Raw genomic sequence first — 19,646 nt, 5'->3', positions numbered from 1 at the left:
CTTAGTTTAGAAAGGAGACCATCATGGAGGTTTATAAAAAACATTCTCACTCTCCCATAATACTAAATCCCACCAGGGGAGGGTTATGTCCTTTATTCCTTGCTTGTGTGCTTCCTAGAAGCACTTGCCTGGCCACTGTAGAAAATGGGCTGTTGGATTTGATGCATCTTTAGTGTCAACTAACAGGACTCTTCTGAGGGAATATAAACACTGCTGTGTGCAGTTACTCAAAAATTTTGCAGAACAATATTTTTATAGGTTTCAGAACATGAGATACAACATTTAAAAAGAACCCCAGTGTTAATACTTTGTATTGTTCAAAGCTTTAACCTGATTACTTACTTCAGTCACATTTTAAAATATGCTTCTTCTTTTTTACTCTTTAGCAAGCTCATTAGAGTGCATTTGTGTGTGGAGTGAAGTAGCTTTGTAGACTGTTTATTATAAGCATGAATTATATTTTTTCACATATCTACTTAGCCCACATTGACATCCAAATGATAATTTGTGGTCAATTCAGAGAACTAGTACTCAGTATAAACAGCGCCTGTTTTGTTTCTTCCCACTTTGCCTTTCTTCCCACAAGCCTTTGTTTACCTTTGTTGTTCTGTACCTTCTTAATCCCTTCTTGTGGCACACTGTTAGCTGGAAGAATCAGCTTTGGAGTCTGTTGCCATTAGTTAGGTCAAATATAACCTGGTGATTTGGTAAATGAATTTTATCCATGTGCTTTTGCTGTATTTTTCACAGTAACTTTCTGTAAAAGTTCTGAAATTGCAGAACTTGAACTGAAATTCTTTCTAGAACTTTATCCAGAGAGCTATTAACTTAGTCAGAATTGTTGTTTGGTTTGTAGTTGAATGGTACCTACAAAACTAGATCCAGTGTAGCAGTACAATCTTGGGCTTTGTGTTTGGCATCCCAACTCTACATCATTCTACCCAGAACTTTAAAGAAATTTTGACAAGCACAGAACTGGCAGTGATGGCACAATGCTAAGTGCCTTAATATAGGAATGCAGAATTTGTGCCCTCCAAATGTTTTTGGTTTCCAACTTCTGTTGGCTTGCATGTTTACCTTGAACTAAATTCTGCTAAATTCAGTTAGACTTACTTCCAAATAAGTGTGCATAGGATTGCAGTTTTAGAAGAGGAAGGCTAAAAAGGATGCAATCCATATCTTTGCCTTCAGACAGAATCTTGCACATGTTAGACCACATGTTAATCCCTGACTGATATATTACCTTTTCCAGCAATTGTGGTGTGCCAGAAGAAGGGAAACAGGAAAACAATTGTGCTGTTTCACTTCTTCTTTTTAATAATGCCAGAACAATTTAGTTGAATAATCCATATAGTGAACCAAACCTCCAGTGTAGGGAAATCCAAGACTACATTATGAATTTTCTTCTTTGGCCTTTTAATGAGGAGGCTTATTTTATTCCAAATGCTCTGAATCTGCAGTTGAAGCTACAGGCAGCCAATTTGAAAAGGTGTCGCACTGTAACTTGAGCAAAATTGAATGTTCCACTTAGCACTTCCAACACAAAGACTGTGTGTTTTGGCTGCCTTCTGTTGCCTGACTTTTGCCATGCCTCTCCCTGTCTCTTTTAAAGGTTTATCTTTTTCTTATTTAAAAAAAAATAACGGACCCCTTTGATGTCTTCTAAGCAACCTGCTTCCTTTTCTGCTAGTAATGAAATTGTGCCTAGTACCTAAATGACATGTAGATAATATGCCTGACAATTCTGTAGGGCAATTGTATATTATTCTGTTCAGCTGTGTGTTTTATGGCAATATTATTGTGATCTTTGCACCCATAGTACTTCTGACTTGAAACATTGGCCTGTTATGGCTAATAGCCCTGAATGGGGATGGGCATCCAGTCAGACCTAGTGATATAGATCTCCATCCTTGCATATACTCATCTCACCTATGTGTGTGGAAGCCTCGTTGCATGTGGAGTTCTACCTTAGTAGGTTTGGAAAACTGAATTTTTCAGAATAAATAATAATAATATTTTAGTATTTATACCCTGCTCATCTGGGTAGGTTGCAGCAGCCACTCTGGGTGGCTTCCAACACATATAAAAGCATGATAAACATGGTGTGAATTTGCTAGTCACATTATGTTTTTAGGCTCCCGAAGCAATTGACTTAGTGGTGCTCTGGCATCAAAGGAATATATTTTACCAGCAAGTGATGGCGTGACAGCTTTTTCTAAATGCATCTGTGTGGGAGACTGCTCATATGGCAAGCCATTTTTGTGAAATGGCTTTCAGTAATTCTGATAACCTCAGCTATGTACTACGACCCTTATTTATTTGTATTGTGGTGGAATCGCACAATGAGTTCTTTCACAGAATCTTTCCATGTGGAACTGCCTCCATACAGTTGCATCCTCCTGAATGGCAGCCCTGCCGGTATTTGGATATTATGGAGCATTTTCTGTAACTCCGTTAACAGCAACTGACTCATTGTCATTCTAGCTGTAGTTCTATCAAGGTAGTGCTAAGGCACATATTTTTATTGTTCTACTGTGGAGGTGGCTGTGGGAGAATAAGAATCAGTAGCTGTTGCGAAAACTCATCCAAAGCCAAATGTACTTTAACAAACTACTTTAATCTGAGAGTCCTGCAGAAGAAGACATGCCACTTAGACAAACTGAATGCCAATTGCTAAGAGCAGGCATAACCTGAGGTGCTTTCTTCTTTATTACAATTTGTATAGTTTGCTGTTGGGTGGAGGTGGTTGTCCATAAATGTTTTTTCCTGCTTAACCTAAAAACTCTTAAGCAATTTATAAGAGCACACAGTCTTCTACACCACAAAGTAAAACATGGAATTGAAACATTCTATGATACCTGTTTTGTTTGAATAGCTTGTGGTTGAGAAAAGAAAATCTACCCCTTCCTCAAAAAAAAGTCTGTGCAGAAATATCCTTGAAATGCCCTTGGGCGTGTTGAGAGTAGCTTGTTCTAGCTATGGTTGATTCAGATTAAATCTTATCAAAAGCAGTAAAATTTTAAAAATGTGTCATAATATCTACATAATTACAAAAGCAAATAATAAATAGGATGCTTTCTAACAAAAGATTGACACCACATCCTCTGGATAGAATAAAAGAGATGATGCATTGACCTCAGGGTCATACATTTGAAGTGATAGAATTTTTATTTTTTTGAGCAAACTCAAAATGTTTCACCCTTCTCCTCATCTTAGGGGTGAAAATTTGCGGTAGCATTGTAAAAGATCAGTTTCTTTTTGGAAGAGAAGCAACTCAAGACTTATTGTGCCTTTGTAATACTTTGTATACAAATGCAAAAGATGAACAGATATTTTGTGAGGAATAGGATAAGCAGAAGCAAGTATTCTGCTTTGATTTGGATTCATATAATTCCAAAATTCAAAATCCAAACTTAACTCCCTGGCAAGAAGATTAAAACAAGTGCCACTTTTCAGCTCTCCCAGTTTGTAGTTCCTCATGACAAAACTAGCTCCCACCATGGCAAGAGTTAGTGGCACACGGTCCAGATATTTGTGGATTTAGAGGTCTGCATTTCCACTTACTATGGCAGGTGTTTTATCACCCTCTGGCAAGAGTGACAATTTGGGGTAGTTCCTAGCCCACTCTAGTTTCAAGTTGAACGCCAGCAAGGATCATCTCCACAGTTGTGCTTATTTTCAGAGAGCAAAATATAAAGGCAGTGTCCACCTCAAACTCAGACCTGGAAATGAGCTTTCTGTTTGGCACTGGCTGGCTGATAGAATATACTATTGATATAGTATATTACAATATTCTAGTTTAAGGTTTCTCCCCTTGTGTCTATGTAACATTTAGTAAGAGATGAAGTGGTTCAAAATATCATCTTCGACAAATATTTGAAAGCAAATCTAAATATGTGCTGTTACTGATATCTGCTGTTTGGTTTAGTTAGGTCTGTGTTTTTTAAACTTCCTTTCCTTTTTTTTAAATTAGGAATGTTTGTAGCCGCCATGTAAGCCTGAAGTATAGAGACCCAAGATATGATTCTGGCACTTTAAGAAATATAAGAGACCAGCTTTAACTGTAAGTTAAATTATTTTGTTTGAAAATGTACAATGTCTTAATGTCACTTGATTCTTAAGTACAAGTCTGATGAAAACAAACTTTTCATCTGTTAGTGGATACTCATGTCTACTTGAAACTTAAGTTTATAGCCATGCAGACACAATCCTTGTTGCTTGAAATGGTGAGCTGGCTCACCTAGTGTAAAGTAAATTTGCTCATGGCAAGCTTGATGGCTCCAGTTCATCTCATGATATCTGTCTAGCAATCATGACAGGATGTACTGTACTGGGAAAGTATTCTCTCTTTAATAAGGTACTAATGACTATCTTGGGACAATCTCAACTATAGAGCCACAAGTAGGAATGCCGCTTGGGGCAAGATATTGACTGTACCATCTGTTCCTAGCATGTATGAACACTTTAATTGATATATTAAGAAATTCAACTTTTAAATTGATCTTCCTACTTGTCCCTCTCCAGTGGTCTAGATATTGAAGTTGTCCTCCCTTCTTTCCACTAGGAGGCAGGTTCTGCTTAAATTCCGCTCTCGGTACAGGCCTAGATTTCATTGTGAGGGCTCCAAGGGGAGAGTGTTTCTTTTCTTTTCTTTTCTTGGGAAACCATTGTGCCCACCCTGGGAAAATGTAGTATTTTCTTAGTGATTCCACTTCTTGAAGAAAGCATGTTTTTATCTCTTTCTTCTCTATTAGCTTCCCTTAAATATACCCTGACCATAAATTATCTTTCCATTGATATATAATTTTATGGTATTACTCAAAAAAAAATGGTGTTATGAGCCATCAAACCTCGGAAATACACTTTCTCTGGAAGGTTTCCACAATTTTGGCTACTAGTGTATAGTTCAGATAATTGTTTATTGAGTGGTGGTGGTCCTGAGGAGTATTCGATCATATGAGCCCCCGCAGCTGGAACCAGAAGTGTTGCAGTACAGACATAAGCTTACTGCATTATCTGAGGTTTATGAGAAGTAGGTTTTAGTTTGTTGTCCTTTCCCAGGCAACCAAGGGGACAGCTTGATGTAGAATAGTGACGTTAAGATGGGGGATTCAATCACATAATTAAAACCTCTTTGAATGCAGTGTAGGGCTGCAGCCTTTGTAGTCTGTCAGCGTTCTTGTATCCTTTAAATACATTTTTTCCCTGATGGGCAAAAATGAATTAAGAGAATACATATGTTACCACCTGTCTGTGCTTAAGGAACAAAAGATTTGGATAGAGGGATTATGCTATTTGCATTATTAACGCTAGACAATTTAACAAATCAAACAAAACTGTGTATCTTTTTTTAAAAAAATGGTTGTTTCGTGTCCATTATAGTTGGTATGCAAATATTAGGAATATCTCTCAGGTTTGTTTTTTTTAAATTTAGAATTCACATTGAGACATGAACCATGGAATGTGTAGCAGCTGTTTGTTTAGTCCTAGCAGTTTCAAGCATGCAAATAAGTGTTAGGTAAAAATTTTGTGTGATGCCATCTTCAGTAGGAAATTATCAAATGCAAACTTGTGTGGTAGAGGTAATATTTTAGAGCTAGGAGAGTAAATTAAACAAGGAGGGGGAGAACCATGTACATCACATTGAACTCATTGGAAGAAAAGGTGGGATATAAATACAATAAATAAATATTTGCTCCTGGCTAGCCTCCTTCTGTACACAATATGAGTCATGAATCGCCCCTTTTCTCAAGCCATTGCCTCATCTTTTAGACATACACCATTTTCAGTTCTCTTGGAATCATGTTTCTTCCTGATGCAAAAATTGGAGATAGGTGTGTAAGATAATTAGATTGAAGAAATAGATCCCTCCCTTATTTTAAGAAGTGCATTTATTATTATTTTTTGCAAAATTCTTGAGGGTTATGGTGGTGGGAATAGGGATTTTGTGGCTCTAAATACAATGGAACCTCGGGTTACATACGCTTCAGGTTACAGAGTCTACTAACCCAGAAATAGTACCTTGGGTTAAGAACTTTGCTTCAGGATGAGAACAGAAATCACGCAGCGGCAGCGTGGCAGCAGCGGGAGGCCCCTGAAGTGGTGCTTCAGGTTAAGAACACTTTCAGGTTAAGAACAGACCTGTAGAACGAATTAAGTTCTTAACCCTAGGTACCACTGTACTAGTTAATGAGTACAAAACAAGCAAAACACACACACACACAAAATTCCAACCCCATAGGAATTCCTTTTCTATAGATTTCGTTGATGAATGCTGTCAATTTTTCCTGGGGTTAGTGATCTTTCTCCTAATAATATGATGATATGAGTAATTTAGGCCAAATTCTGTAGTAGCAAAAGCCTAGATTTTTTTATGAAGGAATAAGAATTATCTGGAATGAAATGTTTTTGAAGTTTGTGGTGCAGATAATTGATTAAAGTTCTGATCAACTTTATACTCTCTCTGTCTCAATGAGATTGCCAGTTCTCTGGCAGAATCCCACATCACTCCAATAACATTTGAGCGATGGAGTCCTGTGGGCCAGGCTGTTGCATAAGAGGTACCCATGTTCCATGTCTATAACCATTGCTGTCCCAGTATGGGTTGCTGGCACTACTTTTGGCAGTGCCTGACCATTCTCTTACAGCAGAGGTGGGAAACCTTTGATTCTTCATATGTTGTTAGACACCAACTCCCTTCAGTCCAGCCAGTATGGTCAATAGTTAGGGATGATGGGAGGTGTCATCCTGCAATATGTGGTTCCCCATCCATTTTTTGCATGATTCTATCCTTCACACATTACTTCGGCAAGGTGGGATCCAAATATTGCTACTCAAGTAACATATGACTCTGGTCATAGTCTTCTGTTGTTGAATGAAATTCCAAACCTATAATTTAATACATAGTTTTGGCCTGCGAAGAACTTATATTCACATTACAGTATTTCTTTTTCCTTGTGATTGGTTGCTTTTGAAACAGAAACTGGTTTCTCATAATTTGTGACTGAAAAATTCCTAGTGATTTCACTGGACTCTGAGTGATTATGGACTGCTTGAAAAAGTTTAAATCATCAGCATGTAAATCAAATGCCTTCTTCATAAAATGGTTTTTTAAATGTACTTTGTATCAGGATAAAACAGTGTTGTGAACAATGATTATCTGCCTTTATGCCTTAATTCTTCTAAGAACTGGAGCTCAAATTGTGCAATTGAAAAATTATTATTTTTCATCCTGTTAAAATCCTGTTGTGGTATATAATTACTGGGAAAGCATTTTTATTTTATTACACAGAAAGGTGTATTGATACTTGAAGTACAGTACTATGTGAACAGAATTCAAGTGCTTTGGGAACACTTGTTCTTTTTGAATTGCATTATCAGCCCCACCAGTCAGTCGTGACTCTGCTGAAAAACGGTGTTTAGGTAAGGATGCCCGGTTGCTAAGCAATGGACATTAGAGGCTTAAACGTTTAAAGCTGTAGTGCAAAGTTTCCCTCTTTGAGTGAGATATTTTCATGTTACAAATTGGAAGGGATTTTTCTTCCTTAAACTGCTATTTAAATATGTATTTTATATAAGGAAGACTATAATAGCTCCAAAGTTATGAAATTTTGCATAATTGGAGATGATTTTATTTTTATTACTGTCTCTTACTATCTTTTAGTCTGTTACTTACAGATGGGGAAAAATTTACCCATTTCCAAGTAATAGTTTTGGTGGTATTTAAAGGCATTTTAAAAATTCTGCTTACTTCAGTATTAGCAAGCAATATATAGCAGCAGTAATTAAATATGGAGGGGAAACTAAAGGATTGCTTGGTAGCTCATGAAAGAGATATGTTAGTGATAATGCAAAAGTTGATCACATCTATTTCACTTCACATTTTCAGTTGCAGAAGGTGATAATTTGATGGGTCAGCAAGAGGGAGCAGAGAATCTCTACTTGTCTTGGTTAAAAGATAAAATAAAAATAGCAGGGGATTGTTTTGTGCCTTGACAGGGCACATGTTCCTGACCTCTTTCTCAGGACCTGGATAATGTGGTATGGTGAGCAAGGCCAGGTTTGCAAAAGAAAAGTAGACTTGGATTGCCTGTGGCAGGGACTTCAGAGATGAATGAGAAATTGGGAAGTAGGGTTAGGGAAATAACTGGAAATCTCTATCCTTCCACTGACCTGTCATTCAAAGATGTTGATCTCTTAGCTAGCAACTAAATTTTGTGTCAAGAAAACACATTGCAAAAAAACCCCTCAAAGCCCCAGGTCAGAATGGACTCCTGCTGAAAGAATATGTGGCTAGGAATATTCTCCATTGTTCAGTGAGGCCCAACTGGACCTACCTACAGTGTTCAAGACTTGTTCAGCCCCAGGACTTCCTATTGGGTGCCCTGTTGGTCTCTCAAGCTCTAGCCTTTCCCTCCTTTGGCCAGAATGATGTCATGCAGTTGAACACTTGTCTGATAGCACTGTTGTTTGTTTGTTTTAAAACCAAACTCAAATACTATGTAAAAAATCATGATGTGGGGAAAACCTTGAAGCTAGTCATCACTTCTCATGATTCTTGTCACCCCATTGCTGTACTGCCTCAGCTCTTCCTTGCCTCCTGGAGGGGGCAGCAAACCACAAGAGCAGGTGCTGAAGAAAGCAGCTCACCCAGAAACTTAGCAATATAGATGTCACAAGCATCTTTTTTTAAGCACAGGTACCGGGCTGGGACATGCTTGAAAGAGATGCCGGTCGAAGCTGGCTCTGGGCCTCTTTCTGGGAGTCCCCTTCCCCCTTCTTTTCTCCTTTTGGACTCTCTTTGCCAGCAGGACCTGCCTGAGGGTGCCTCCTGATACTCAAGCTCTTCTGAGGTCTTTGAAAAGCAAGAAGGTCTTTCTGCTTCACCTCCCCAAAGCCTGCCCCCCATGTTGCTGCCCAACCCTGCCTTTTGAATAGCTGCTGCGCTCAGCCAGGGCGCACTTGGAAACCACTGCTTGTCCTGTGGAAAAATACACTGGGGTTATTTACCTCTGAGTTTAAAAAAATAAAAATAAACCTTGCCCTGTTGTTTAAGCCCCTTTCCTCTGTTCTTGCCTTCTGTGTCCGTGTGGATGTCTGTGTCTCACCCCCTCGTAATGTTCCCTATTTTCTCCTCCCTATCCTCGAACTCTCCCTAATTCTCCCCTCGCCCCTTTGCTTTCTCACACATTTGTTCCCCCAACCCTATACTTCCTTATGTGTTCCTTCCTTTTTCTTCCCTCCCACCCCCACTGGCAAAAAAGGAGGGAGAAATGTTTTTGTTTTTATTTTCTGGTGTTTACATAGTTCCAACCTTATTTCAGACATTGTGATATCATGATGTTTAGCTTTTGATACATCACCATCTTGAATACCAGACATCACACAGCCCTACCATGAACTTCGCATCTCAACATCTGGGCAGGTCTGTTTGGGAATAGAAAGTTCTTAAGATTGTTCTGGCCAGAAATATCAACTGACCACTTACACGGGGCTTCTTCCCTGTTCACTTTCCATCACCATCTGTTTTGGTTTTATTTCTTCACCCTTCTCTTCATTTGGGCTCCCCCCACAGACATGAAATTAGTTTGAAGACCACAGGTTCCCTACCTCGATGAAAAGGGAAGGGAGAAAGAAGCTTGCTGAGCATTAGGTATGCCATATAGATAAAAACAGTATGGGAAGAAGGAGCAAGCAAGAGGTAAACATAGCAATTACCATACTTTTCTGTGCATAAGACTATGTTTTTTTACTCTAAAATAATGTTCAGAATCTGGGCTCGTCTTATACACTGATAGTATCTCCCCCCATTTTCTTAAATCAGAGTCCCCCAAAATAGGGGGTGTCTTGTACATGGGGGCGTCTTATAGATAGAAAAATATGGTTTATCTGTTCTATTCTGTAAGCAGATGTAGTACATTTGTAGCCTGCCATATAATGCTGCATTTTCAAAGCGAAAGTTTGACTTGCCTGTCAAACGATTCATTATAGCAAGCTCTAACTCTTAACACCTGCCAAAAAGTCTTCTGCTTCCTTAACCAACTTTGCCCACCCTGTTTGATAATCTAATTGCCCCCTGCTCTTCAGCCCACCTTTTCCTGTAAATCCTTTGGCTAGGAAGTCTCATCTGCAGCAGAAACACATGTAGGGTGCATTTGCTCACACTTCATTTCTCTGTCTTTCCCCCATTTGAAATTTAGGCAGTACATTCACTGGGGAAGAGCCCCATCCCTTTGGGAGCTTATATTGTTCTGTAATATGTCATGTGCATTAGAATTTCAGTATAGTTGAGTAGCATGGCTTGGAGAGCAAGGCTTCTAATATTTTAGGAACAATTGAGTTATGCATGCAGCATGGATGCTGCTAGCCATGATAGCAGTGCTGTGCCATTGCAGTTGAAGGCTTCAATGCTTCTGAATACCAGTTGCTGGAAACTACAGGAGGGGAGAGGGTTATTGTGCTTGAATCCAGCTTGCAGGATTCCCACAAGCATCTGGATAGCCACTGTGAGAACAGGATGCTGGACTGGATGGCAACTGGCTCTGGCCTGATGCAGCAGGCTCTTCTTACGTTCTTACACTTGCTCTGTTAGTGCTTGGGGATATCATTATGCAAATAAGTATTAGGTAGGAATTTAGTGTGATGACCACCATTCATGAAAGTAGTAGGAAATCAGCACAGGCAAACTTACTAGTCACAAATGTATTTTAAAGCTAGAATGATACACTCTTGGATACACTTCCTGCCCTCTCTCCACTGTCTCACGCCAGCTACAGAATGCTCATTTTCTCACAACATTGAGAAACATATTGCCCTTTAGTTTAGACAAACTCTTTCTGTTCCCTTGGAGAAATTGTGCATTTTTTCCTGATGGCAGAGGAGAGCCATGGAAAAATTGAACAGAAGCAGGTGCTTACAACTTGGAGAAAGAGAATCTCTTCCTCCCACCATTCTCTTTCAGGAAGTTCAAAAAAGTTTCAGGGAGTTCAAAAAATTTCTTGCAAAGCTCTTGAGGACTACTTAAAAACAAATAGTAATGGTAGGGGTAACCAACCTGATGCCCTCTAGATGTTATAGACTCCAATTCCCATCATAGAATCATAGAGTTGGAATAGACCACAAGGGCCATCGAGTCCAACCCCCTGCCAAGCAGGAAACACCATCAGAGCACTCCTGACATATGGTTGTCAAGCCTCTGCTTAAAGACCTCCAAAGTCGGAGACTCCACCACACTCCTTGGCAGCAAATTCCACTGTCGAACAGCTCTTACTGTCAGGAAGTACTTCCTAATGTTTAGGTGGAATCTTCTTTCTTGTAGTTTGGATCCATTACTCCGTGTCCGCTTCTCTGGAGCAGCAGAAAACAACCTTTCTCCCTCCTCTATATGACATCCTTTTATATATTTGAACATGGCTATCATATTACCCCTTAACCTCCTCTTCTCCAGGCTAAACATGCCCAGCTCCCTTAGCCGTTCCTCATAAGGCATCGTTTCCTCACCTCCAATCAGAGTCGGTAATAAAGGAGTTGTAGTTCACAACCTCTGAAGAGCATTGTGTTAGCTACCCCAGGCTTTTTAGTGGCCCTGAAGAATGTAGTAGTAGTAGTGGTAATAGTAGTAGTAGTAGTAGTAGTAGTAGTAGTAGTGGTAATAATAGTAGTAGTAGTAGTGGTAATAATAGTAGTAGTAGTAGTAGTAATAATAATAATAATAATTAATAATAATAAAAATTTTTAAAATCCCATAGGAATCCCCTTTGGTATATGTTCCCTTGATGGTGTCAATTTTACCTGAGGTTTGAGGGATTCCCTACTACCACCAAATAATAGTATGATTATGATAGCTAATAATAATTTTGATCAAATTTTGTAAAGACTAAAGCTTAGATGTGACAGAGACTTAACGGTCATCTAAAGTGGAATGCTTTTTTGAAGTTTGTGGTGCAAATAGTTAACTAAAGTTTCCAGATATTTTTTCAACTCTTGCATTTTAGAGAAAAACACATTTCTGTTTCATGTGGGACAAGCTGGTCACATGAGTGATACCCATGCCACATCCTTACAACCACTGTGCTAATACGGGTTGCTGACTGATGTGGATGATTTCCATGTGATTCCATCCTTTACATGATATTTGGAACCATGTGGGATCCAGGCATAGGGATCTTCCATGCCAGATACTATTGAATCTGGTGATGGGCTTCTATTGTTGTAGACGGTTGAGTAAAAATTCTAACTCTTTGATTTAATAAAAAAAAATGCCCCCAGAAGAACATTTGGGAGCAACAAATTGCATCTCAGAACTTATCATTAGAAAATTCCTATTGATTTTGTTATACAGTCAATATGTTAAATCAGGCTGATAAAGCTGTCTTTTCTGTGCGGATCTAACTTCCCCCTATTTATTAAGATGTCGTAGCACTATAGCAACATTTTTAAAAAAACAATTTAAATAATTACTCCCTCATAATCACTGATTTAGAGGCAGTTGTGATTCTCACATCAAAGTGCTCCCCCCACCTGTCGCCTTTTAATGAAAAAATGACACAGCTGAATTTTCTTGTTAATAGTCTTTCAACCACAGTTGACAATCACTTAAAAAAAGAAGAAGCAAGATACTCCTGTGAGTCATGGAAGTGGGTGTGTTTCTGCAGAGAGCAGCTTTCGTAACACCAATCCACCAATCTGTCACCAGAGTCGGAAGAATAGAACACCCCTGCACACAGGCTCTGCTTTGGCAAAGAGCTATCTTCTTTACTACCAATGTGAGTTACAGCTAAGCTGCTGCTTTCTTAGAGGCAAGTGGAAGTGAGTATGCTAGCAGTAACGGTAACATGTGCTTGGAGATGAATTCCCCCCTGTAGTTTGCTTTTCAAATCTTGTTTTTGATGTGTGACAAATCTTAAGTGCCTGTTATTCATAATATTGTGGTTCAAAGGAGGCAGACTTCAGTAAGTAGTGTGTGTGTGAGAGAGAGAGAGAGGGAGGGAGGGAGGGAGGGAGAGAGATTTTTCTGAATTGTTGCACCACGCTTGACGTCCTAAAATATGGAAACAAGTTGAAAGTGTGCATGTTGCAAAAATAAAATAAAATGTACATGTGCATAAGATTAATGCTGGAAAAAGAGGATCTTTTGTTAAATTTTGAGTGTATAGAATCTAATGCCCCACTTGGGGGACCGGCAAGTTAACACTTGGCAAGAGCAATTTGCATAAGAGAAAAGACAGGAGGAAAAAGAGTATTTTAACCCTTCCTTGTTAAGTATTTACCCTTATCCCCTTTCTCACAGTGTTATTAATTGTTTGTATTCTTGTTCATTGTTTACTTCAGAGATTTAATATTATTTAAGGATAAAAGCTGGTTGGGGAAAGGGTTTGGGGGAGATATGGCTGACAGGGAAACGGATAAGTGCTCCCCTTCCTGAGATTGCTTTGCAACAAGCAGCCTTCAGGCACCTTATACCCCTTATTTCAGATTAGGTCAATCTGCACCCGTATAGCTTATGGTTGTTTGTTGTTTAGTCGTGTCCAACTCTTTGTGACCCCCTGGACCAGAGCACGCCAGGCACTCCTGTCTTCCACTGCCTCCCGCAGTGTAAAGTTCACTAGTAAAGATAAAACACACTATATGATTACTTAACAAGGTATTGGATGGTACATGTTACAGGTGTTCAACAAACTTTCAAACTTTACATCACTGTGATACTTTACTAAAAACTAGAACAGTAAATTAGTGAGCCGGTGAGGTAACAACTTAATCGTTCTTCAAGATTATGTTTGTGCAAGCATCCTTTTTGTTGCTTTTCATTTCATTTCTGTTTGTCTCCTTCCACAGCTAAGAATTATGTGTTTAGGTTTTTAAATTATTTTAATAGTATGGGATTTGTTCAGTTATTGCTTTACACCCCTGCAGCACACACAAGTAATTTATTTTAGTCTACAAAACAAAGGTGGAGAAGCCTGATGGTGACTGTAAATATCAGGGGTTGTGTAGGGTCACACATCACCCTCTCCTCTACACCCAGTATAAATTGCGGGGGAAACAGGTCTGTAGTGACTGTAGGACTTGCACAAAATCAGCTTTAAAAAAGGGAATAGGTAATGATCAAGGAGGATAACAACTGGGATGAAGCACATCTTGAGTTGAATGAAGAAACACCAGGAGATACTTGCCCAAATTGTGTGAAAGTTACTCCTCTTTAAGGGATGCTCTGCGTGCTCTCAGATCCCTGTAGCAAAATTCCCTTTTGATTTGTGCACGCATGCTTCTTTTATGCTTCCTCTTGAACCGTGTGCCCTTATTTCTCTACAAAGATATCTGGCTACACCACATTGCCTATTATAAGTTTGCCCATGTGGGAGAAGAAACGGCAAAGTAAATTTCCAGGGCAGAGAATTTCTGATTCTTAGTAAGTTATATGGTCATATGTGACCCTGATTTCTGCTAGGCTGAGATGGAAGGGACCCTCCATTGCTATTCAAGGGTTTCATGATATACAAAAAAGGTAGTTTGCTTGCTTACACAGAACTCTTCATGACCGTATGAATATATTTTACTCTAGCTGTACGTCAGCTCATCAGTTACTGATTACCATTAACCAGCATCCCCACCCTTTTAGGTGCGGAGAAGTGACAATAAAGTCACTTTTCTCAACCAGTTTTTTCTCTATCTCTTCAGGGAGCTTCAGGTACTTCTGACTCAAGGTAAATGAGCCATGAGGATCAATGGTGTAGAGTCCTGTCCTCAGCTTTCTTTTTTCTGTTGTAGTGTCTTCATTGGTCACAAAGCTGTATCTTCTGTTCTTTCTAGAAGTGTGTCCTTGTGTAGCAGGTCTGGGCAATATAAAATGCTAAGTGTCCAAAGGTGGCAGGTGCTTCACATCACTCAGGCTGAGGATATCAGCAGACATCAATACATAAAAACATACATTTGATGGGCACCTTCATGAAGGCTGACCCAGAAGTAAACATCTTCTATGATGCTTTTTAAATGAGATTTGTCACAAACTTAAGTAGTGTTCAAAAATTTCATGGTAACTGACAGGATTCAGTTACAGTGAAAATAAACATTTTGTTTTATTTTAGCTGAAACAATCTATTTGGTGAACCTCAGCATTTTAAAATTTATATTTGTAGAAGCATATGCACCCTCATCTTTTGGAAGGCAGTTCAAAGTCATAAAATAAATAAAATATTTACACTTCTATAAGTTACATCAATCTGTCCAGTTTCTTGAGTATGATTTCCAAATGGCCTTGAAGTGAAATGTGAATCACAAATGAGCCCAAGGTACTTAGATAATACCAGATGCAGAAATCGAGGAGGGAGGGAGTCCAGAAGCCCCACTGAACATCTGGAGGGCCACAAGTTCCACACTTGTGCCTTAGGACACAGGATTTGCAGAATAAATAATTTTACAGCAGAGTTGTCTGTGTCTTCCTTTTTGGAAGGAAACTTTCTGGAACACAGTCATACTTGGAGCAGAGTAGTTGTTGCATATGCTGACGTCTGCTTTCAGTAATGTGAAGGTTACATCCATTCACAGAACGCTGTGCACAGTGACCTTTTCTGCTGCTATTATCACACTTCTCCACTTGCTATTCTAATAGCTAGTACACTTGGGTGTGGGCCTTCGTACAGCCAGAGGTGTGTGGAATACTGCATGATTTATGTCTAGGAGGTGGAAATGAGAAGAGTCCCATAGTAACTTGACTGCAAGTGGAAGTTTGTTTAGTCAGCTTAGAATCTCCCCTTATTTGCATTGCTAGCCTCAATTGCTAAGGAAGGGATTCACTTATTCAATAATTTAGCATTTCACTTGCTGTTTCAGAAAACAAGGGCAACAGGATACTTTTAAAATTAGAACAAACAGGCTATATTGTAAGGGTGGTGGGCCCATTTTGAAGGCCAGCCTTGGGACCTGATCTTTTCTTGAATGTTCTGCTAGTGGGAAAATGCAGATGATCCTGTCAAAGCTCCTGTCTAGCTATAAGATGGTGAAATGAAATAGGTAGCTGACATAATCACTCCTGAGCCTCCTCTCTGGCTTAGTGGTGCCCATGTGGTTCCTTAGAATTTTGGGCAGCTTTGGGCTATGAAGCAAACTACATGAAGGTTAGAGCTCAAGTCATACAATTCTTTATTGAAAGCTGACTGAACCCTGGCTAGTATGCATAAACATGCCTACCATGTTCCAGTGTGGGCTACGAGGAAGACACATTTTGCATTGCATCCTCAAGTGGTCAGCAGACAGTTATTTTGAATGGTCCAGAGGTTAATGACTCCCACTGTAGAGGAGGAATCTGGAGCATTTGAGGACCTGCTGCGACCAACTAGTTATACATGTTGAGGATAAATTGGCTCGAATTCAGAGTGTTGTTGTTGTTTATTAAATGTCTATACTGCCCTTCATCTGAGGATCACAGGGTGGCTTGTAATATAATGCATGGAGTACCATTGACTCCGCAGTTCCAGTTCCAGATGAAGGTACCCAATGCCACAGTCAGTGATGTGTTGTGGGATCATTTGAACTTATGCAGTCAGCAGATGTGGACAAGGTGCTAGCAGTTGTACGTCTGACCATTTGCTCTCTTGACCTCAGTCCAGGCTGGCTTATTCAACCTATCAGAGTTACTTTGACTAAAGCATGCTGCCTTGAAATAGGTGGTGTATCCACTTCTAAAGAAACTTGCCGTGGATCTCTTGGATTGGAATTGATCCAACTGAACTATTGATCCTCATCTCTGACCATTACAGGGAAAGGGACAAGGGGAGTGTTACCTTGCTCCTGCCTCTTGATCTCTTTGTGACTTTTGATACCATTGACCTGTTAGCTCTGCTTAGGACTACGTATTCAGAGCCATCAGTTTTGGTAGGTTTCACAAATAGAGCAGCTGTGATAGATAAAAATGAATGACACTTCCATGCCTGTATCTTTAATGCGGAAGATTCTTGAATCTTTGTACATACTGCTTCTTTAGATAAAGCTGTTGAAAACCTTGGTATTATCAGCAGATTAGTGGAAAAAACAGCAACTATTGTGCCAAAAAAGTTCTGGCAAACCAATGCTGGAAATGTGTCACGGTGCCTTGCATGAGGAACTACTGATAAAGCAGAGTCCCAGTTCCCCTCCCTCCCAGATAGTTTGTGATAGTAACTCTAGATTTTATGCATAAAAGGTCCACCCCCTTGGATCCATTGCTGAAAAAGCTAAAAGGTTCAGTCAGTACTCCGTTCGGGGAGAGAGAGGAGATTGCTTGTTTTCTTCTTCTTCCGTGTTGCCTGCTATCTGCCTGGCTTTGCTTAAGCTACTACGAAGCCTATCCGACTACCCTAAAACTGGTGACTGAAATTTTATTGACTCAATATGCTAAAAAATGTTTCATGGCTGGGTGGGCTACAGTTATGCTATTTACCTTGATTGCTTTGGCAGTTTTGTTAGATATTGGACCTGGAAAGGTGACCAGTTATCTTGTGATTTTATAAGCTATGTGACTTCATTGCTCAGTTCAGTCTTTTTACATTATATTTTAGGTTTTGGCACTTTGCTTTTTTTATTGACTATGGCATAGTCATGATTTATTTTAGTTATTGAGAGTGAATTTTTGTTTAATTATTATTTGGTGGTATTTTGAAAGTTAATTTTAGTATGTATTATTATATCCTATATGGATTATTGGATATTACTTTTTTGATATAAGTTGTTCATTTTAAAGTCAATTTTAAATATGACTTAATTGCATTAGATCAGATTATTATGATCACAAATCTGAAGTTTTATTGTATAAACTTTATTCCCTATTACATTGGGTTGCTACTGAGCAAAATCAAACCTTGATTGGAATCTAATGAGTATTGGCATATTGGCCGGTTTGTGGTGTGGTGTGCACTGATGCTGATTGGATCACCAGATTAACAGTATCCTTGTGGAATGGGAATTGGGGGCACCAACCTCAGAGAGGAGCATTGGGAAGGTGCATGGCACTATTTTATCTTTAATACTATTTAGTAAATATATAAAGCTCCTGGAAGTAGTCACTAGGCGTATGGGGGCAAGGTGCCATGTACTCTGATTACATTGAATTCAATGGGACTTGCTACTTCGTAGGGATGTATAGGATTGTGTCTCAGTCATTTTAAGGCATAGCACCTCAGAATGTTCTATCTATCCCTTGAAAACACATAAGTCAATTGTAAGTTCTTTGTGGAGGACATTTAAACACAAAACAGGTGTTTTTGATCTCCTTTGTGTACAGGAGGGAGTAGGGGAGCATATACTAAGGGGGGGGGGAGAAGTAGCAGGTATGGTGGCAGCATATTTGGCTACCCCTCAGCAGCTATTTCCCAGATAGTTCTGTGTTCCTTTAAACAGCTGTTGCAATTATCTTTCTCACTTCTTAATCTGCTGCTAAAACAGACAAATTGTGGTGCAGGGCTAAAAAAAACAGTGTCTACCAATACATATCATGATATAACATTGGCCATTCAAAGCACCTTACCTTTCTCCTTTTATGGTTGTTTTGCCAAAGATCTGCTACCACATATAATGGAGGTGAAGTGGCCATTGAAAAGAAGTTTTTCAAAAGATTAATGTCAGTTTTGAAGAGGTTCCACAAGTACAGTTATTTTTCCAGTTATGCTTCTCTGGCAAGGAAAGTGAGGAAAGGTGCCATTATGTTTTGTTTGCCCTTGTACTGATATTCAGTAGTATGTACAGTAAATAATATGCTTTTAATATAGGGAGATACATTTGCATTAGCAGAATTCATTCTTACCATGCTTCCTCTTGACTCCAGTGACTTGCTTTGATTTTGCAGAGTGTGCCTTCTTTTTCTCTATTGGAGGAAGAATGAATAAAGATTTATACTTTGAAATGAAACGGTTATTTGATTTGGCTTTTTAACAGTGTGGATGAACAGTTCATTTTTAAAAAAGAATAATGAACAGCTGAGTAAATATAAAATATACAAATGTTCTGAGTTCCTAAATAGGTCTTTGTTTCTTAATACCTCAGAGCATACAGGAAAGAAAATAATACAAAAAGGGTTGGGAGAAGTACTCTGGAAATACATCTGGAATTTCTTGCATGAGGCCCTTCTCATGCATTTCAGTCATCAGCCATAGAATCCGGAATGCTTTATTCACATACAGATCACTGCATAGCTTTTGGGGCAAACCTTCAGATTCCGTTTTTGAACAGAGATGCTGCACACTATTGTGCAGCATTAGCCATGCTCAGATACCATGATAAGCCATAGTTCCTACAGTGTCAAGAATGGGGAACCTCTGGCCCTGCAGCAGTTGTTGTACTTCAGTTCTCATCATCACCAGCCAGCATGGCTAAATAAACGGTCAGGGCTAATGAGAGTGGGAGTCCAACAGTGTCTGAATGACCACAAGTTCTCCATCCCTGCATTATGTGAACAAATCGTTTTAAGCTGTGGGCTGTTACACTCCGTCTTTTCTTTTTCACCCACAAGGAGAAAAGCAGAAGCGCAACCCTTCTCTGTTTAAACTAATTACATGGTTTCGAAAGATGTCCTAACTGGTTTGCCTTAATTATGGTTAGTGAGAACAAGCCAGGACCAATCTGTGGTTTCAGATCCTTGCTTGTTCTGAATTTGAATTTAAACAAATAACGCATAGTTA

General features: G+C 39.2%; 1 protein-coding gene across 7 annotated transcripts in view; it reads left to right on the top strand.

The window, feature by feature from the left end:
* Positions 1 to 19,646, top strand: part of ZC3H12B (zinc finger CCCH-type containing 12B) — a 31,322-nt gene that overhangs the window by 3,143 nt on the left and 8,533 nt on the right. For 4 of the 7 annotated variants that reach the window (XM_083485064.1, XM_083485065.1, XM_083485066.1 and 1 more), the window contains one exon: positions 3,974 to 4,063. The gene's annotated coding sequence lies outside the window, so the exon portion shown is untranslated. Of the gene's footprint in view, positions 1 to 3,973; positions 4,064 to 12,665; positions 12,808 to 17,130; positions 17,340 to 19,646 lie in introns of those variants that run through there. The other 3 variants (XM_083485070.1, XM_083485068.1, XM_083485069.1) reach the window with 3 other exon arrangements.

The sequence above is a fragment of the Podarcis liolepis genome (assembly GCF_965112155.1).
Source record: "Podarcis liolepis genome assembly, chromosome: Z".
In the NCBI taxonomy this organism is placed as follows: Eukaryota; Metazoa; Chordata; class Lepidosauria; order Squamata; family Lacertidae; genus Podarcis; species Podarcis liolepis.
The sequence above is the reverse complement of the archived record's forward strand: the minus strand, read 5'-3'. Positions and strand labels throughout refer to the sequence as shown.